The sequence below is a fragment of the Kogia breviceps genome, chromosome 5 (genome assembly GCF_026419965.1).
Source record: "Kogia breviceps isolate mKogBre1 chromosome 5, mKogBre1 haplotype 1, whole genome shotgun sequence".
In the NCBI taxonomy this organism is placed as follows: Eukaryota; Metazoa; Chordata; class Mammalia; order Artiodactyla; family Physeteridae; genus Kogia; species Kogia breviceps.
In genome coordinates, this window is record NC_081314.1 from 64,695,432 (window position 1) to 64,713,846 (window position 18,415).

The window sequence follows — 18,415 nt, forward strand, 5'->3', positions numbered from 1 at the left end:
TAGTGCAATATAACACCAGGAACTGTCACACATCCAGTCAACTAGCTTGTCAAAGTCCTGCCTTATTTCGCAGGGCTTCAACTTCTCAACCTTTTAAGATTCTGTTACCCCCAAATTATTTGCTTCAAGGGCACTCCCACACTAATGTACTTCAACCAACATCTATCAGATGGCCCCTTCATATAAAATGCTAGGGGATACAAAGATATCTACCCCCCAAAGTTTATAACTCTTTTTTCCTTTTTGATGAAGAAAGTTGGAACAGACTTTTAAACAAGTAACAAGAGCGAGCACCAGGGGCAAAAAAAGTAAAAGCTAAGTGGAGGTCCAACGTACCATACAGCATATTCCAGGAATGGGGCAATAAAGAAATGAACCCCATTTTTATATGTATCTTACAGAAACATTTTGGTTGAGCTTAGTATTTCAAAGCTAGAAGGGTCTGTGGAAATCATGTAATCCAAAATTATTCTTCTATACTTTTGATGAGGAAACGATAGCCAAAGAGTAGTGATTCAGTCACGGTCATACAGTAATTAGTATGAGGACTCAGATCCAGTTCTCTCTCAATGCAACTCCTCATGATTTGAGAATTATGGCATACTTAAAATGAAGTTTGCAGGGAAATCCTTTACAATGCCATGGCATAATTTTCCAAGATAATAATAAACAGTGAACCAAGACTAGGGAATTCCTGTGTGATGTAAATGAGAGGTGGGATGAAGTTACTGCAATTACAAGCAATTCTCTTTGGCTAGAGTGGCTGGGGCAGGACCCCAGAAAGATCACTCAGAATCAGCCTATAGCTGTTACACAGTTGATAGTGCAAAACGCATGTGCCACAACTTTTCTCTCCCTATACAGTGTAGTCTGTATTGAACACTATTGAGAAAAGCTCCTCTCCAACTAGGTATGAGCAAAATAAGATTGTTTTCTGCATTAAACTAGGTAATCAGCACTTGATGGATTGGAGCCATGTTGAACTGATAACTGACATACAAAATCAATTAAAAGAGGCTGAAGGATCCCCAGACCAGAAGGACTTCTCTGTAACCTAAAAGAATTAGCAGATCTGAAGGAAGAATGTGTCACTTAGAAGGGAGGTTGGACAATTACAAAAAAAACACAGCAATCAAAGAGGTGTGTATGGGCAGTGTCCATCCCATAACCATCCTAGGTAAGAGTGCCCTGGCCCAAGGACCCATCTGTATTAATCATGCCTTTTATTTTCTCTGTTTTCTGATATTTTGACATCTAGGGCCTTACTGAAACTGGAGAGACTGACCCTCCCAGTGCTAATTCTTAGAGAGAGCAAACAACTCAAAGTGACTACACTTTCATATGCAAACCTCCCTATTCCAAGCCCATACCCCCAATTCCCTCCTTTATCTAGCTTTTACACTCTGGACCCATTATCCACCGGCCCTAATCACCCCAGGGCCAAGTACCACAAAACTAGAGGCTGTCCCTAACCCCTGAGCCTGCTGAAGTTATTCAAACTAGCCCATCCTAAACCTGCTTATCCTGCCTCACCTACTCCTTCCCTCGAAAACCACAATAAAGGCTCTTGCCCATGTTTTCCCCTTGCTCTTTCTGCCTCCTGAGCAAACCTGGTGGGTGCCTCCTTGTGTGGCCCCCTGCACAGCATGCTGCGTCTCCTATTTCTAGGGATCTGTGGATATAAAACTTCTTCCCTCATGATAGTCATTCCCATGTCTGTGTGACTGCATATCACTAACCATACCTGATTAAAACAAATCCCAGGTACATTTTAAAACCGCCATTCTGGTGCCAGTGGCAGTGAGCTAGCAAATCGCTATTAGCCTGAAGTCTTTGAACAATCTAAACACACAACTCTCTTTCACTGTTTCCTGTCCATTCCTATCCTGTGCTTGAATGTGGCATCTCAGGTGGCATGTCTTAGGAACAGAAGATTCTGGATCAGTCCCTACCATTTTTCTCATTAACATATTAACAAATTAGATTTCTAGGCTTCTACATCAATCTTGTAAGCTTGGTTAATATGAGTCTATTCTTGAAAGATCTCTTGATCAGACTTACCAGTCTTGTAAGCCTGTGTGGTGAGGATCAAAGTCTAGAGCCTTGTTTCTCAAAGTGTGGTCCTCAAACTGGTAGCATCAGCATCACCAAGAGACTGTTAGAAATTCAGAATTAAATCTCAGGACCCACTCTAGACTTGCTGAATCAGATCTGTATTTTAAAGACCCCAGATTTGTGTTGACATATATACACTAATATTCATAAAATAGAACCTGCTGTACAGCACAGGGAACTCCGCTGTACAGTAGAAACTAACACAACATTGTAAAACAACTATACCCCAATTTTAAAAAAACATTGAGAAATACCATTCTAGAGCACAGATAAGCAAACTTCTTCTAGAAAGGACTAAAAAGTAAATATTTTCGGTTTTGTAGGATATATGGTCTTTGTTACAACTACTAAACTCTGCCATTTTAGAGCAAAAGTACCCACAGACAAAATGGAAACAAAAAGGCATAGCTATTTTCCAAAACACTTTATGTATGGACACTGAAATTTGAATAGCATATGATTTTCACGTCACAAAATATTTAAAAAATATTTTTAACCATTTAAAAATGTGAAAACCATTCTTAGCTTTCAAAGCCTTACAAAAATAAGTGGCAGGCCAAATTATCCTACTAGCTATAGTTTGCCCACCCTCATTCTAGACCATGGAAAATTCAATAGGATCAAGTTATTCTTGAAGTGAGGCATTACCTGTTCACCCACCCCCAAATCCCATGTGCCAAGTAAGACTTTTCCTCTTTAAATTTCCAGAGATGGATTACATTTGTCGTTTTTTAATAACTAAAATTTTAAATTAAGACTTTATAGGAACTCAAGAATTCTAGAACATAGATGTAGAAGTTAACAGAGAAAGAGCTACCTCCCTAATGAAATGTATCATAATCTGAAATATCAGTGCTTTAGACAAACAGGCAATTTCCAACTTATTTCACGTGGTTTTCTGAGTTGTCTGACTGTGAGAAGCAATGAGGAAGTGATAGACCAATGAGCACTCCTACAACCACACACTCATATGCAGCAAGAATGATCAAAGCTTAGTTAGTATAAGTGCAGACGGAAGCAGGCGTGGAGTACCTATTACCTGATTATTTATTTATTTATTTATTTGGCTGTGCTGGGTCTTAGCTGCAGCATGCAGGATCTTTGTTGTGGCATGCGGGATCTAGTTCCCTGAGTAGGGATCGAACCTGGGACCCCTGCATTGGGAGCGTGGAGTCTTAACCACTGGACCACCAGGGAAGTCCCTACCTGATTTTTAATCCATGTTTATACGTGCCAAATGGCAACAACATTCTGGTCTCTTGATTTTCTGTCACAATTTGTGCAGTAGGCTATCTACTTGGAAGCACGCCACAAGCACCATCAGCACTGCCACCATCTAGTTCATCTGTCAGCCACAGAACTGGTCTGGCCACCTCCAATCGGTTTATTTTTCCCCAGTGAGATGAGACAATTGACACTACAATTCCAATTAGTGATACGCAATGAGTTGGTGAATTAGGAATATCGCTCTGTTAAATTATTAGATATTTCTCTCTCTGACTGGATTAACTTTAAAAAAAAAAAGGAATTTCCATCATGATACTTCAAATAGAAACTTCAAATAACTCTAAAGCTCCCACGTGAGATGCACTTAAGTTTCCTGACAGCCATTTCACAATAATAGCACTGTAATGTGAAGGAATTTTTACTTTTTACATTAAATCTTATTACATAAATTTCTAATTTTATATATTTATCCCCAGTTCTAAAGCTTGAAGATACACACACACACACACACACACACACACGAATCACCTAGGGAAATTTTTAAACATGCCAATGCCTAAGGGGCTCCTAGTGGTAGGTCCTGACATCTCCATTTTAAAAAAAAGTTCTCCCAGGTTATTCCAATATGTGGTAGTTGAGAACCACTGCTTTCGTGCTTCCCAAACAAAATCATTAAATATCAGTATATTTCCCGAAAGTTTTGTAAGACACAATTTGTTAAAATTTTTAAAAAATTAGAAACACTTAAAAAACATGATTCTTCGTGAGGACTACTTCCAGAATGTTCTTAGGATCAATATAGGTACAACTGAAGCTAAAAACCGCCTTTATTTTTGTCTTTTTATCTAGATAAGTTGGCTTTAAATGTTGATTAATTATAACCCAACAAGCACATATGCCCTAATGTCCTAGAAATGTGGTAGTTTTATTACTGCTCAACACTGTTTCAAAAACTGTAATTGCACTATACTGCCTCTCTATACTTTCCCAATTTTCATTCTCTATTAGATGATTAATATTAAAGTAGATATATACTAAATTATCAAAATGAATTTACTTTGAAGTTATTTTTATTGTTCATGTTTAGTTTGTTACTATCTCAATATCTCAATTATGATAAATAAACATTACTCAGATCTGTCTCTACCATCACCCCAGAAGTTTCTGAAGACATTCGAGCCTATGCCTGACCTCATCAATTCCAACTTTCGTGCTTCTGAGAAACATCTCAATAAATCAGAGTAGCACCTTGGGATATCTACTACCCAGGGATATTACTAATCTTTTCTCAATTTTCACTCAGGGATAAGTGAGCATAAAGTTGTTTTTAAAAAGTGTTTGTTATTATTTTGGAATATGTGGAGGAAGAAGATAATTAGTTGTTCTTAAAACATTTCATCACGTGAAATGGAAACTGAAGGTAATTTGACTGTTCTAATTTCAACCAGTTGTGTTAATAATAATTAAATGTTAATTATTAATAAGTGCTTTCTATTCGAGGCACTGTGCTAGGATGCTTTACATACATTATCTCATTTAATCCTCACAGTAACACTATAATATAAGGTTGAAAATGTTCCCATTTTGTAGCTGAGAAGCTGAAAAATCAGACAGGTTAAGTAATTTACCCAAACTCATACAACTAGTTAGCAGGATCAAAATTTGAAAGTAGGTCTTTAGGATTCCAAGACCCACAATCCTAACCACTCTATACACAATTCAAAACTACAATATTCAAATACACAATTCAAAACTAGTATTTACCATAGTAAATGACCTTAAAAAAAAAAAAAAAGACTGGGTTCCTTCTTTCACGCTTTGCTTGCCTATGCACAAAACTTGACTCTTGGTTAATAATCAGTCAGCTCAAACAGGTTAATCACCTCCTGACCAATCTGTAACTGTTCAACTCAGTAGAAGCAATCAAGCTGGCAGCAGTTTTGAATAGCTGCCTCAGGAAAATGCTCCCTTCAGTTTGGGACTGAGACACAGGATTGGGGGAACTTAGACTGCCAACGTTTCCAGAGAAAATATACAACTCTGGAAAAAAATAAAATCAACCAAAATTTTTTTAAATAACTGAACAGCACACACCCTGTTTGTGTCTGTTTTTTTAGCATGAACATTCCTTAATAGTTATTGTACATACTTGTAAATGGATATAATGAATATGTGTATGTACGCATATATGCATACATGTACACACACCCATACACAGATTACTAGCAGGTGAGCATAAATTAAAACAAGTGTGAATCCTGTTATTTTTTAGTCTTTTCTTCCATACGTGGTAGATTTAAACCCCTACCGGTCATCTTGTCAAAATACAATTTTAGTTCTGAAATAAAATTACAGAACAGAAACAAACACAGTCTATTACAACTCACTGCCAATGTTGCCAGATAACTACAAAAAAAGTGTCTCAGACAGAAATATCAATAACTTTAATGCGTACGATTTGTTAACAGGGAAGAAAACAAGCAAACTTGCTCTCCGATGACTGTCACTAATATTTATTCGTCCAGTGACTGTTAATCAAACCAAGTTTACAGTCCCGTACAGCACCTGTCACAGGTGCTGATCATTAATCAGCTATTACAGCAGTTTATTCTGCTGCTGACAACTCGCAATTTTCCACTGATTCAGCTAGTTTGTCAGGTGGGAATTATGGCATAGCGCATGTGACAAAACACATCACCCTTTTTTTTTTTTTTTTTTTTTTTTTTTGCATTTTCAGGCTTCTCTCTCCTGCTTTCTCCCCCTTTTTAGACAAACAATATCTGGGAACTCAGAAGTAATAAGGCGGAATGCATAATTAATTACCCAGCTTGCTCTAATTAGGGATGAATAAGTTGTGTCCCTCTCATCATCACAAATGTGGTGATGGGTAATACCAGTTTATGCTGTATTAACTGCAAATATGCAATCCTTCTGAGAGCACTTTTGTTGATGAATTTGATGAATGTGACAATAATTAGCAGAGACAGATGAGAGCTAAATTACTACTGACAATGTAATGCTATCCTGCTCGAGGGCCTGGGAACGTGGCAGGATAACATGGCAGGGACCTGGGCCTTGTTTCTAATTAATAGTTTTTTTTTTCTTTTTTTTTTTTTTCTTTTTTTTTGCCAGTGGGGGAAAAAAGGAGTAACGGTAATTGTTTTCCTCAAAGGCTGCAGGGAGTTATCAGGGTAATAAAGTTAATTAGCAGAACAAACATCCTTTCACTGCCTTACCAGTCTGAGGAAAAGAGGGTAATTCAAACTGCAGAAAGATATGACTAGATGGGATGATAAGAAAAGAAATTTTACACAGGAGGCCAACAGAGAATGATTTTCTCCCTTCATTTCTTTGGCTTGATACATGGAAAGAAATGTAGACTGCCCCTTCTTTCAGTTCACAAAGTTGCTCATATAAAGAACTTTACTGTTATAATTTTGAGTTTAGGAAATAAAGTTAGCTTACATCAAATTCCACTGTTTACTTCTTTTTTTCTAGGTAGTGATATAGGTTGGTTCAATTTCATCTTTATTTGAGTGACATTTTCTTAATGTCTCAGGCATAGAAGTTCAAATATTTGCCAAGGAGAACATTTAGCTGCATTCTGTCCTATAGCAATCTGTTTCATTCTCTGAATCTTTGGGGAAAAGCAAGAAGTTGTCAAGCAATTTCCACCAAGTAGTATTTACTCTCCTATGTAAATTTAAAAATTAAAATGGGATTTTAAAACTACATACTATTTTATTCTATTTTTGTAGCCTTAAAAGATCATCTTTATTTTTGTGGCAACATTGTTTTTCACTTCCACTATTGCTTTTTCAAATACAAGTAACCAATTTTTAAAAAGGTTAACAGTTTAATGAATCTCAGTTTTACATTAGAGTTTATTCAGTTCAGTAACATTGCTTAGCATAAGTAGATACAACATAAAGAGAAAACATCCAACAAACATTCTGAAGCCTTTGCAAGTTCATTTTCTCCCTTTAAATATCATTAGTGGTTGGCCCCTTTAGACATCAAACACTTGAAACATTTTTCTAATATTAAATAAATAATACTGAGATGGAAGCCTGATGCCTCTACAATAAAATCCATACGAAAGTGTCTATGGATTTTTATTCCCTTTAGGTACATCTCAAAAATTTTTATTTTATGCTTTTATGAATCATTAAATATCTCACAAATGTTACATACTTATCATGTATATAAATGTGTACACATTTGTTTGTTGTTAGAGCTAAATAATAAATACAGCCTCCCATAATGACTCTTTGATTCTAAGCTAAGAACATGAGTAAGTAAATGGTGAACCCTACTTCTATGTTCGACTGCATGGCACCAGGGTGACCTTCCAGCATAGGCTCCAGCATGGATAGACTTCCACCAAGCATGGAGGAAACATGTAACAAAATGGCCTTAACTCATAATATCTACATTTAAAAAGTGCTATGCTTGTCCCAAAGACACAAGCAGAGTGACAATGGAGGAAGTAACACTGAACTAAGAATCACAAAACCTGAGTTCTTTACAAACTCTGCTACCAACATCTATATGCTGAGAATTTCCCTGTCATGCCTCTGATCCTCAATTTGCTCATCTATGAAATTAGGGACCAACCTCATAGTATTGCTGTTAACACAAAAGAGGTCATTTTTGTACTGTGGAAACCAAGAGATAATCTATAAACATACTGTTATTATTACAGTATAGAAAAAAATGAGAAATAACCTTGAGAAAATCCATCAATTTTTAATAAGCTTCCCATGTGTGATTAGTCAGAAATCAGAGCTAAAAGACTTGACAAGAAGTTTTTGTAATAAGAGGAAGTGAACTCTAGCTTTACTATGGGATTTTGCTGCTAAATTTACCAGAGAAATTATCATTGTAAAAATACCCCCCAAAATTCATTTCGTCAAAACTACCTACCGGGCTTCCCTGGTGGTGCAGTGGTTGAGAGTCTGCCTGCCGATGCAGGGGACACGGGTTCGTGCCCCGGTTCGGGAAGATCCCACATGCTGCGGAGCAGCTGGGCCTGTGAGCCATGGCCGCTGGGCCTGCGTGTCTGGAGCCTGTGCTCCACAACAGGAGAGGCCACAACAGTGAGATGCCAGCATACCGCAAAAAAAAAATAAATAAATAAATAAAAATAAATAAACCAAAAAAACCAAAAACAAACAAACAAACAAAAAACTACCTACCTTTTCGGGGCTTCCCTAGAGGTGCGGTGGTTAAGAATCTGCCTGCCAACGCAGGGGAGCCGGGTTCGAGCCCAGGTCCGGGAAGATCCCACATTCCGCGTAGCAAATAAACCCGTGCACCACAACTATGAGCCTGCACTCGAGAGCGTGTGAACCACAACTACTGAGCGCTTGCACCACAACTACTGAGCCCTTGCACCACAATTACTGAAGACCGCACGCCTAGAGCCTGTGCTTCACAACAAGAGAAGACACTGCGATGAGAAGCCTGTGCACCGCAATGAAGAGTAGCCCCCACTCACCACAACTAGAGAAAGCCTGTGTGTAGCAATGAAGATCCAATGCAGCCAAAAATTAAATAAATTAAATAAATAAATTTTTAAAGAACTACCTACCTTTTCAAGATTTTCTTAATCTCTTGTTAAAAGAGCATATTAAGCTCATGACTAGAAGAAAACTAACCACTGATCAACATAACAAGATCTCTTAGACCTGTCAAATGAAACTTCCACTGGAAAATAGCCAAGCTAGAGGGCAGAAAGCAGAAGCAAGAAGAACTACGATCCTGCAGCCTGTGGAACAAAAACCACATTCACAGAAAGATATACAAGATGAAAAGGCAGAGGGCTATGTACCAGATGAAGGAACAAGATAAAACCCCAGAAAAACAACCACAACTAAATAAAGTGGAGATAGGCAACCTTCCAGAAAAAGAATTCAGAATAATGATAGTGAAGATGATCCAGGACCTCGGAAAAACAATGGAGGCAAAGATCGAGAAGATGCAAGAAATGTTTAACAAAGACCTAGAAGAATTAAAGAACAAACAAACAGAGATGAACAATACAATAACTGAAATGAAAACTAAACTAGAAGGAATCAATAGCAGAATAACTGAGGCAGAAGAACGGATAAGTGACCTGGAAGACAGAATGCTGGAATTCACTGCTGCAGAACAGAATAAAGAAAAAAGAATGAAATGAAATGAAGACAGCCTAAAAGACCTCTGCGACAACATTAAATGCAACAACATTCCCATTATAGGGGTCCCAGAAGGAGAAGAGAGAGAGAAAGGACTCAAGAAAATATTTGAAGAGATTATAATTGAAAACATCCCTAACATGGGAAAGAAAATAGCCACTCAAGTCCAGGAAGTGCACAGAGTCCCATACAGAATAAACCCAAGGAGAAACATGCCAAGACACATAGTAATCAAATTGGCAAAAATTAAAGACAAAGAAAAATTATTAAAAGCAGCAAGGGAAAAATGACAAATAATATACAAGGGAACTCCCATAAGGTTAACAGCTGATTTCTCAGCAGAAACTCTACAAGCCAGAAGGGAGTGTCATGATATACTTAAAGTGATGAAAGGAAGAACCTACAACCAAGATTACTCTACCCAGCATGGGATATCATTCAGATTCGATGGAGAAATCAAAAGCTTTACAGATAAGCCAAAGCTAAGAGAATTCAGCACCACAAAACCAGCTCTACAACAAATGCTAAAGGAACTTCTCTAAGTGGGAAACACAAGAGAAGAAAAGAATCTACAAAAACAAACCCAAAACAATTAAGAAAATGGTGATAGGAATATGCACATCGATAATTACCTTAAACGTGAATGGATTAAAGGCTCCAACCATAAGAAACAGGCTTGCTGAATGGATATAAAAACAAGACCCATGTATATGCTGTCTACAAGAGACCCACTTCAGACGTAGGGACACATTCAGACTGAAAGTGAGGGGATGGAAAAAGATATTCCATGCAAATGGAAATCAAAAGAAAGCTGGAGTACCAATACTCATATCAGATAAAATAGACTTTATTTACTTTTTTTTTTTTTTTTTTTTTTTGTGGTACGCGGGCCTTTCACTGTTGTGGCCTCTCCCGTTGCAGAGCGCAGGCTCCGGACGTGCAGGCTCAGCGGCCGTGGCTCACGGGCCCAGCCGCTCTGTGGCACGTGGGATCTTCCCAGACTGGGGCATGAACCCGTGTCCCCTGCATCGGCAGGCGGACTCTCAACCGCTGCACCACCGGGGAAGCTCAAAATAGACTTTAAAATAAAGAATGTTACAAGAGACAAGGAAGGGGGCTTCCCTGGTGGTGCAGTGGTTGAGAGTCTGCCTCCCAGTGCAGGGGACACGGGTTTGAGCCCTGGTCTGGGAAGATTCCCACATGCCACGGTGCAAATAAGCCCGTGAGTCACAACTACTGAGCCTGTGCGTCTGGAGCTTGTGCTCCACGACAACAGAGGCCGCGATAGTGAGAGGACCGCGCACCGCAATGAAGCGTGGCCCCCGCTCACCACAACTAGAGAAAGCCCTCACACAGAAACGAAGACCCAACACAGCCAAAAATACATAAATAAATCAATTAATTAATTTAAAAATTTAAAAAAGAGACAAGGAAGGACACTACATAATGATCAGGGGATCAATCCAAGAAGAAGATGTAACAATTATAAATATATATGCACCCAACATAGGAGCACCTCAATACATAAGGCACTGATAACAGCTATAAAAGAGGAAATCAACAGTAACACAATAATAGTGGGGGACTTTAACACCTCACTTACACCAATGGACAGATCATCTAAAATGAAAATAAATAAGGAAAAAGAAGCTTTAAATGACACAACAGATCAGATAGATTTAATTGCTATTTATAGGACTATCCATCCAAAAACAGCAGACAAGTCTGCACGGAACATTCTCCAGGATAGATCACATCTTGGGTCACAAATCAAGCCTCAGTAAATTTAACAAAGTTGAAATCATATCAAGCATCTTTTCTGACCATAATGCTATGAGATTAGAAATCAATTACAGGGAAAAAAAAAAGTAAAAAACACAAACACATGGAGGCTAAACAATACGTTACTAAATAACCAAGAGATCACTGAAGAAATCAAAAAATACCTAGAGACAAATGACAATGAAAACACGATGTTCCAAAACCTATGGGATGCAGCAAAAGTAGTTATAAGAGGGAAGTTTATAGCTATACAAGCCCACCTCAAGAAACAAGAAAAATCTCAAATAAACAATCTAACCTTACACCTGAAAGAACTAGAGAAAGAAGAACAAACAAAACCCAAAGTTAGCAGAAGGAAAGAAATCATAAAGATCAGAGCAGAAATAAATGAAATAGAAACAAAGAAAACAACAGCAAAGATCAATAAAAATAAAAGCTGGTTCTTTAAAGAAGATAAACAAAATTGATAAACCATTAGCCAGACTCATCAAGAAAAAGAGGGAGAGGACTCAAATCAATAAAATTAGAAATGAAAAAGGAGAAGTTACAACAGACATCGCAGAAATACAAAGCATCCTAAGAGACTACTACAAGCAACTCTATGCCAATAAAATGGACAACCTGGAAGAAATGGACAAATTCTTAGAAAAGCACAAACTTCCGAGAGTGAACCAGGAAGAAATAGAAAATATGAACAGACAAATCACAAGTACTGAAATTGAAACTGTGATTAGAAATCTTCCAACAAACAAAAGTCCAGGACCGGCTGGCTTCACAGGTGAATTCTATCAAACATTTAGAGAAGAGCTAACACCAATCCTTCTCAAACTCTTCCAAAAAATTGCAGTGGAAAGAACACTCCCAAACTCATTCTACGAGGCCACCATCACCCTGATACCAAAACCAGACAAAGATACTACAAAAAAAGAAAATTACAGACCAATATCACTCATGAATATACATGCAAAAATCCTCAACAAGGGCTTCCCTGCTGGTGCAGTGGTTGGGAATCCGCCAGCCAATGCAGGAGACGCAGGTTTGATCCCTGCTTCAGGAGGATCCCACATGCTGTGGAGCAACTAAGCCCGTGCTCCACAGCTACTAAGCCTGTGCCCAAGAGCCTTCGAGCCACAGCTACTGAAGCACGTGCGCACAGAGCCCATGCTCCGCAACAACAGAAGCCACCACAATGAGAACCCGCACACAGCAAGGAAGACCCAATGCAGCCATAAATAAATAAATAAATAAATATTTTTAAAAATCTTCAACAAAATACTAGGAAACAGAATCCAACAGCACATTAAAAGGATCATACACCATGATCAAGTGGGGTTTATTCCAGGAATGCAAGGATTCTTCAATATACACAAATCGATCAATGTGATACACCATATTAACAAATTAAAGAGTAAAACCATATGATCATCTCAATAGATGAAGAGAAATCTTTTGACAAAATTCAACACCCATTTATGATAAAAACCCTGCAGAAAGTAGGCATGGAGGGAACTTTTCTCAACATAATAAAGGCCATATATGACAAACCCACAGCCAACATCGTCCTCAATGGTGAAAACCTGAAACCATTTCCACTAAGATCAGGAACAAGACAACGTTGCCCACACTCAACACTCTTTTTCAACATACTTTTGGAAATTCTAGCCACAGCAATCAGAGAAGAAAAAGAAATAAAAGGAATCCAAATCGGAAAAGAAGAAGTAAAGCTGTCACTGTTTGCAGATGACATGATATTATACATAGAGAATCCTAAAGATGCTACAAGAAAACTACTAGAGGTAATCAATGAATTTGGTAAAGTAGCAGGTTACAAAATTAATGCACAGAAATCTCTGGCATTCTTATACACTAATGATGAAAAATCTGAGAGTGAAATTAAGAAAACACTCCCATTTACCATTGCAACAAAAAGAATACAATACCTAGGAATAAACCTACCTAGGGAGACAAAAGACCTATATGCAGAAAATTATAAGACACTGATGAAAGAAATTAAAGATGATACAAATAGATGGAGAGATATACCCTGTTGTTAGATTGGAAGAATCAACATTGTGAAAATAACTCTACTACCCAAAGCAATCTACAGATTCAATGCAATCCCTATCAAACTACCACTGGCATTTTTTGCAGAACTAGACAAAAAATTTCACAATTTGTAAGGAAACACAAAAAACCCAGAATAGCCAAAGCAATCTTGAGAACGAAAAATGGAGCTGGAGGAATCAGGCTCCCTGACTTCAGACTATACTACAAAGCTACAGTAATCAACACAGTATGGTACTGGCACAAAAACAGAACTATAGATCAATGGAACAGGATAGAAGGCCCAGAGATAAACCCACACACATACGGTCACCTTATCTGTGATAAAGGAGGCAAGAATATACAGTGGAGAAAAGACAGCCTCTTCAATAAGTGGTGCTGGGAAAACTGGACAGCTACATGTAAAAGAATGAAACTATAACACTCCCTAACACCATACACAAAAATAAACTCAAAATGGATTAGAGACCTAAATGTAAGGTCAGACACTATCAAACTCTTAGAGGAAAACATAGGCAGAACACTCTATGACATAAATCACAGCAAGATACTTTTTGACCCACCTCCTAGAGAAATGGAAATAAAAACAAAAATAAACAAATGGGACCTAATGAAACTTAAAAGCTTTTGCACAGCAAAGGATACCATAAACAAGACCAAAAGACAACCCTCAGAATGGGAGAAAATAGTTGCAAATGACAAAGGATTAATCTCCAAAATTTATAAGCAACTCATGCAGCTCAATAATATAAAAACAAACAACCCAATCCAAAAACGGCCAGAAGACCTAAATAGACATTTCTCCAAAGGAGATAGAGAGATGGCAAACAAACACATGAAACAATGCTCAACATCATTAATCATTAGAGAAATGCAAATCAAAACTACAATGAGATATCATCTCACACCAGTCAGAATGGTCATCATCAAAAAATCTAGGAACAATAAATGCTGGTGAGGGTGTGGAGAAAACACTCTTGCACTGTTGGTGGGAATGTAAATTGATACAGCCACTATGGAGAACAGTATGGAGGTTCCTTAAAAAACTAGAAATAGAACTACCATACGACCCAGCAATCCCACTATATACCCTGAGAAAACCATAATTCAAAAAGAGTCATGTACCAAAATGTTCATTGCAGCTCTATTTACAATAGCCAGGAAATGGAAGCAACCTAAGTGTCCATCAACAGATGAATGGGTAAAGAAGATGTGGCACATATATACAATGGAATATTTCTCAGCCATAAAAAGAAATGAAAGTGAGTTGTTTATAGTGAGGTGGATGGACCTGGAGTCTGTCATACAGAGTGAAGTAAGTCAGAAGGAGAAAAACAAATATCATATGCTAACACATATATATGGAATCTAAGAAAAAAAAATGTCATGAAGAGCCTAGGGGTAGGACAGGAATAAAACACAGACCTACCAGAGCATGGCCTTGAGGATATGGGGAGGGGGAAGGGTAAGCTGTGACGAAGTGAGAGAGTGGCATGGACATATATACACTACCAAACGTAGGGTGGATAGTTAGTGGGAAGCAGCCGCATGGCACAGCGAGATCAGCTAGGTGGTTTGTGACCACCTAGAGGGGAGGGATAGGGAGGGTGGGAGGGAGGGAGATGCAAGACGGAGGAGATATGGGAACATATGTATATGTACAACTGATTCACTTTGTTGTAAAGCAGAAACTAACACACCATTGTAAAGCAATTACACTCCAATAAAGATGTTTAAAAAAATAATAAAATAAATAAATATAATGAGGGGGAAAAAACCCCAACAAATTGAAGAAGAAAAACAATACGATCATCTCAATAGACGCAGAAAAAGCTTCTGACAAAATTCAACACATATTTATGATAAAAACTCTCCAGAAAGTGGGCATAGAGGGAACCTACCTCAACATAATAAAGGCCATATACGACAAACCCACAGCAAACATCATTCTCAATAGTGAAAAACTGAAAGCATTTCCTCTAAGATCAGGAACAAGACAAGGATGTGCACTCTCCCCACTATTATTCAAAATAGTTTTGCAAGTCCTAGCCATGGCAATCAGAGAAGAAAAAGAAATACAAATTGGAAAAGAAGAAGTAAAACTGCCACTGTTTGCAGATGACATGATACTATACATAGAGAATCCTAAAGATGCTACCAGAAAACTACTAGAGCTAATCAATGAATTTGGTAAAGTTGCAGGATACAAAATTAATGCAAAGAAATCTCTTGCATTCTTATACATTAATGATGAAGAATCTGAAAGATAAATTAAGGAAACACTTCCATTTACTACTGCAACAAAACGAATAAAACCTAGGAATAAACCTACCTAGGGGGACAAAAGACCTTTATGCAGAAAACTATAAGATGCTGATGAAAGAAATTAAAGATGATACCAACAGATGGAGAGATATACCATGTTCTTGGATTGGAAGAATCAATATTGTGAAAATGAGTATACTACCCAAAGCAATCTACAGAATCAACGCAATTCCCATCAAATTACCAATGGAATTTTTTACAGAACTAGAACAAAAAAATCTTAAAATTTGTATGGACACACAAAAGACCCCAAATAGCCAAAGCAGTCTTGAGGGAAAAAAACGGAGCTGGAGGAATCAGACTCTCTCACTTCAGACTATACTATAAAGCTACAGTAATCAAGATAGTATGGTACTGGCACAAAAACAGAAACATGATCAATGGAACAAGATAGAAAGCCCGGAGACAAACCCACGCACCTATGGTCAACTAATCTATGACAAAGGAGGCAAGGATATACAATGGAGAAAAGACAGCCTCTTCAAAAAGTGGTGCTGGGAAAACTGGACAGCTACATGTAAAAGAATGAAATTAGAACACTCCCTAACACCATACACAAAAATAAACTCAAAATGGATTAGAGACCTAAATGTAAGACTGGACACTATAAAACTCTTAGAGGAAAACATAGGAAGAACACTCTTTGACATAAATCATAGCAAGATCTTTTTTGATCCACCTCCTAGAGTAATGGAAATAAAAACAAAAATAAACAAATGGGACCTAATGAAACTTAAAAGCTTTTGCACAACACAGGAAACCATAAACAAGACGAAAAGACAATCCTCAGAATGGGAGAAAATATTTGCAAATGAATCAATGGACAAAGGATTAATCTCCAAAATATATAAACAACTCATGCTGCTCAATATTAAAAAAACAACCCAATCCAAAAATGGGCTGAAGACCTAAATAGACATTTCTCCAAAGGAGATAGAGAGATGGCAAACAAACACATGAAACAATGCTCAACATCATTAATAATTAGAGAAATGCAAATCAAAACTACAATAAGGTATCACCTCACACCAGTTAGAATGTGCATCATCAGAAAATCTACAAACAATAAATGCTGGAGAGGGTGTGGAGAAAAGGGAACCCTCTTGCATTGTTGGTGGGAATGTAAATTGATACAGCCACTATGGAGAACAGTATGGAGTTTCCTTAAAAAACTAAAAATAGGGCTTCCCTGGTGGCACAGTGGTTGAGAATCTGCCTGACGATGCAGGGGACACGGGTTCGTGCCCCAGTCCAGGAAGATCCCACATGCTGCGGAGTGGCTGGGCCCAGGAGCCATGGCCGCTGAGCCTGTGCTCCACAATGAGAGAGGCCACAACATTGAGAGGCCCACGTATCACAAAAAACCACCACCAACAACAAAAACTAAAAATAGATTTACCATATGATCCAGCAATCCCACTACTACTGGGCATATACCCAGAGAAAACCGTAATTCAAAAAGACACATGCACCCCAATGTTCTTTGCAGCACTATTTACAATAGCCAGGTCATGGAAGCAACCTAAATGTCCATCAACAGATGAATGGATAAAGAAGATGTGGTACATATATACAATGGAATATTACTCACCCATAAAAAGGAACAAAACTGAGTCATTTGTAGATACGTGGATGGATCTAGAGACTGTCATACAGAGTGAAGTAAGTCAGAAAGAGAAAAACAAATATCACATATTAACATATATATGTGGAATCTAGAAAATGGTATAGATGAATCAGTTTGCAGGGCAGAAACAAAGATGTAGAGAACAAACATATGGACACCAAGCGGGGAAAGCAGCAGGGGTGGGGGTGAGAGTGTGATGAATTGGGAGATTGGGATTGACATATATACACTGATGTGTATAAAATTGGTAACTAATAAGAACCTGCTGTATAAAAAAATAATTAAAATAAAAATCAAAAATTAAAAAAATAGAATAAAACTAGAAAAAAAAAGCCAAGTTATCACAGACAGGTGCGCACATACACACTCAAACACACACACACAACAGATTTAGATTGCTATGCTTTGCCTTGTATGCTTAGGAACATTCTAAAGTTTTTACCATATAATCAAACTTTATGTAGGAAAACTGTAGAGGTGAAAGAAACATTGTAATGCTACTCTCAACAACTTGTAATAGTCTTATTTAGCTACTATGTGAGGTAATAAGTTTTAATATGTTTATTTACAGAGAAGGAGGGAGAGCCAGGCTGAGAGGGAGAGGGGGAGATATTGAGAAACTATGTAAGAAGTAACACAAAAATCCAAATGCAAAATTGTTTCTTTCAAGGAATGGGTTGGAATTTTTATTTTAAGAGAGGGAGTAAAAGGGAGCATGTTTGTTTCCTTTGGGACTACACTGAATTTATCAAATATTCTGGTCTTTTCCCCTGTAGCTGCCACCTCTTCCATTAGGCCACAAGGTGTGTCCTTTTGGAACAGTAATGGAGTCCATTCAACCTAACTTCATTGATCTCCAAGGACAACTGAAAATTATAAAACTTGCTATGGGATTCTGACATGCCAGAAACCGCTAGAAAGAGAAGTTTGATATCTCAGAGATTCTCCTCATCTTGGAATAGAGACCAAAATGATACTTTCAAGTAAGTAATAATTTCCAATATTAGCCTATTGAGTGAGATAAAACTGCTTAGTGAAAATAATTGTTAGAATTAGAGATTTACCGATCAGATACTGTAGGCGCTGGCTGCATGTA

General features: G+C 37.8%; 2 long non-coding RNA genes across 12 annotated transcripts in view; one reads left to right on the top strand and one right to left on the bottom strand.

The window, feature by feature from the left end:
- Positions 1-18,415, top strand: part of LOC136794244 (uncharacterized) — a 692,340-nt gene that overhangs the window by 510,713 nt on the left and 163,212 nt on the right. For all 9 annotated transcript variants that reach the window (XR_010840679.1, XR_010840677.1, XR_010840687.1 and 6 more), the window contains one exon: positions 18,096-18,302. This is a non-coding gene — a long non-coding RNA (uncharacterized lncRNA). The remainder of the gene's footprint in view (positions 1-18,095; positions 18,303-18,415) is intronic.
- The window catches only part of LOC136794245 (uncharacterized), a 165,880-nt gene that overhangs the window by 27,201 nt on the left and 120,264 nt on the right, over positions 1-18,415 (bottom strand). The window contains exon 6 of one of the 3 annotated variants that reach the window (XR_010840691.1): positions 2,082-2,155. The exons of the other annotated variants lie outside the window; for them this stretch is intronic. This is a non-coding gene — a long non-coding RNA (uncharacterized lncRNA). Of the gene's footprint in view, positions 1-2,081; positions 2,156-18,415 lie in introns of those variants that run through there. 3 annotated transcript variants of the gene reach the window in all.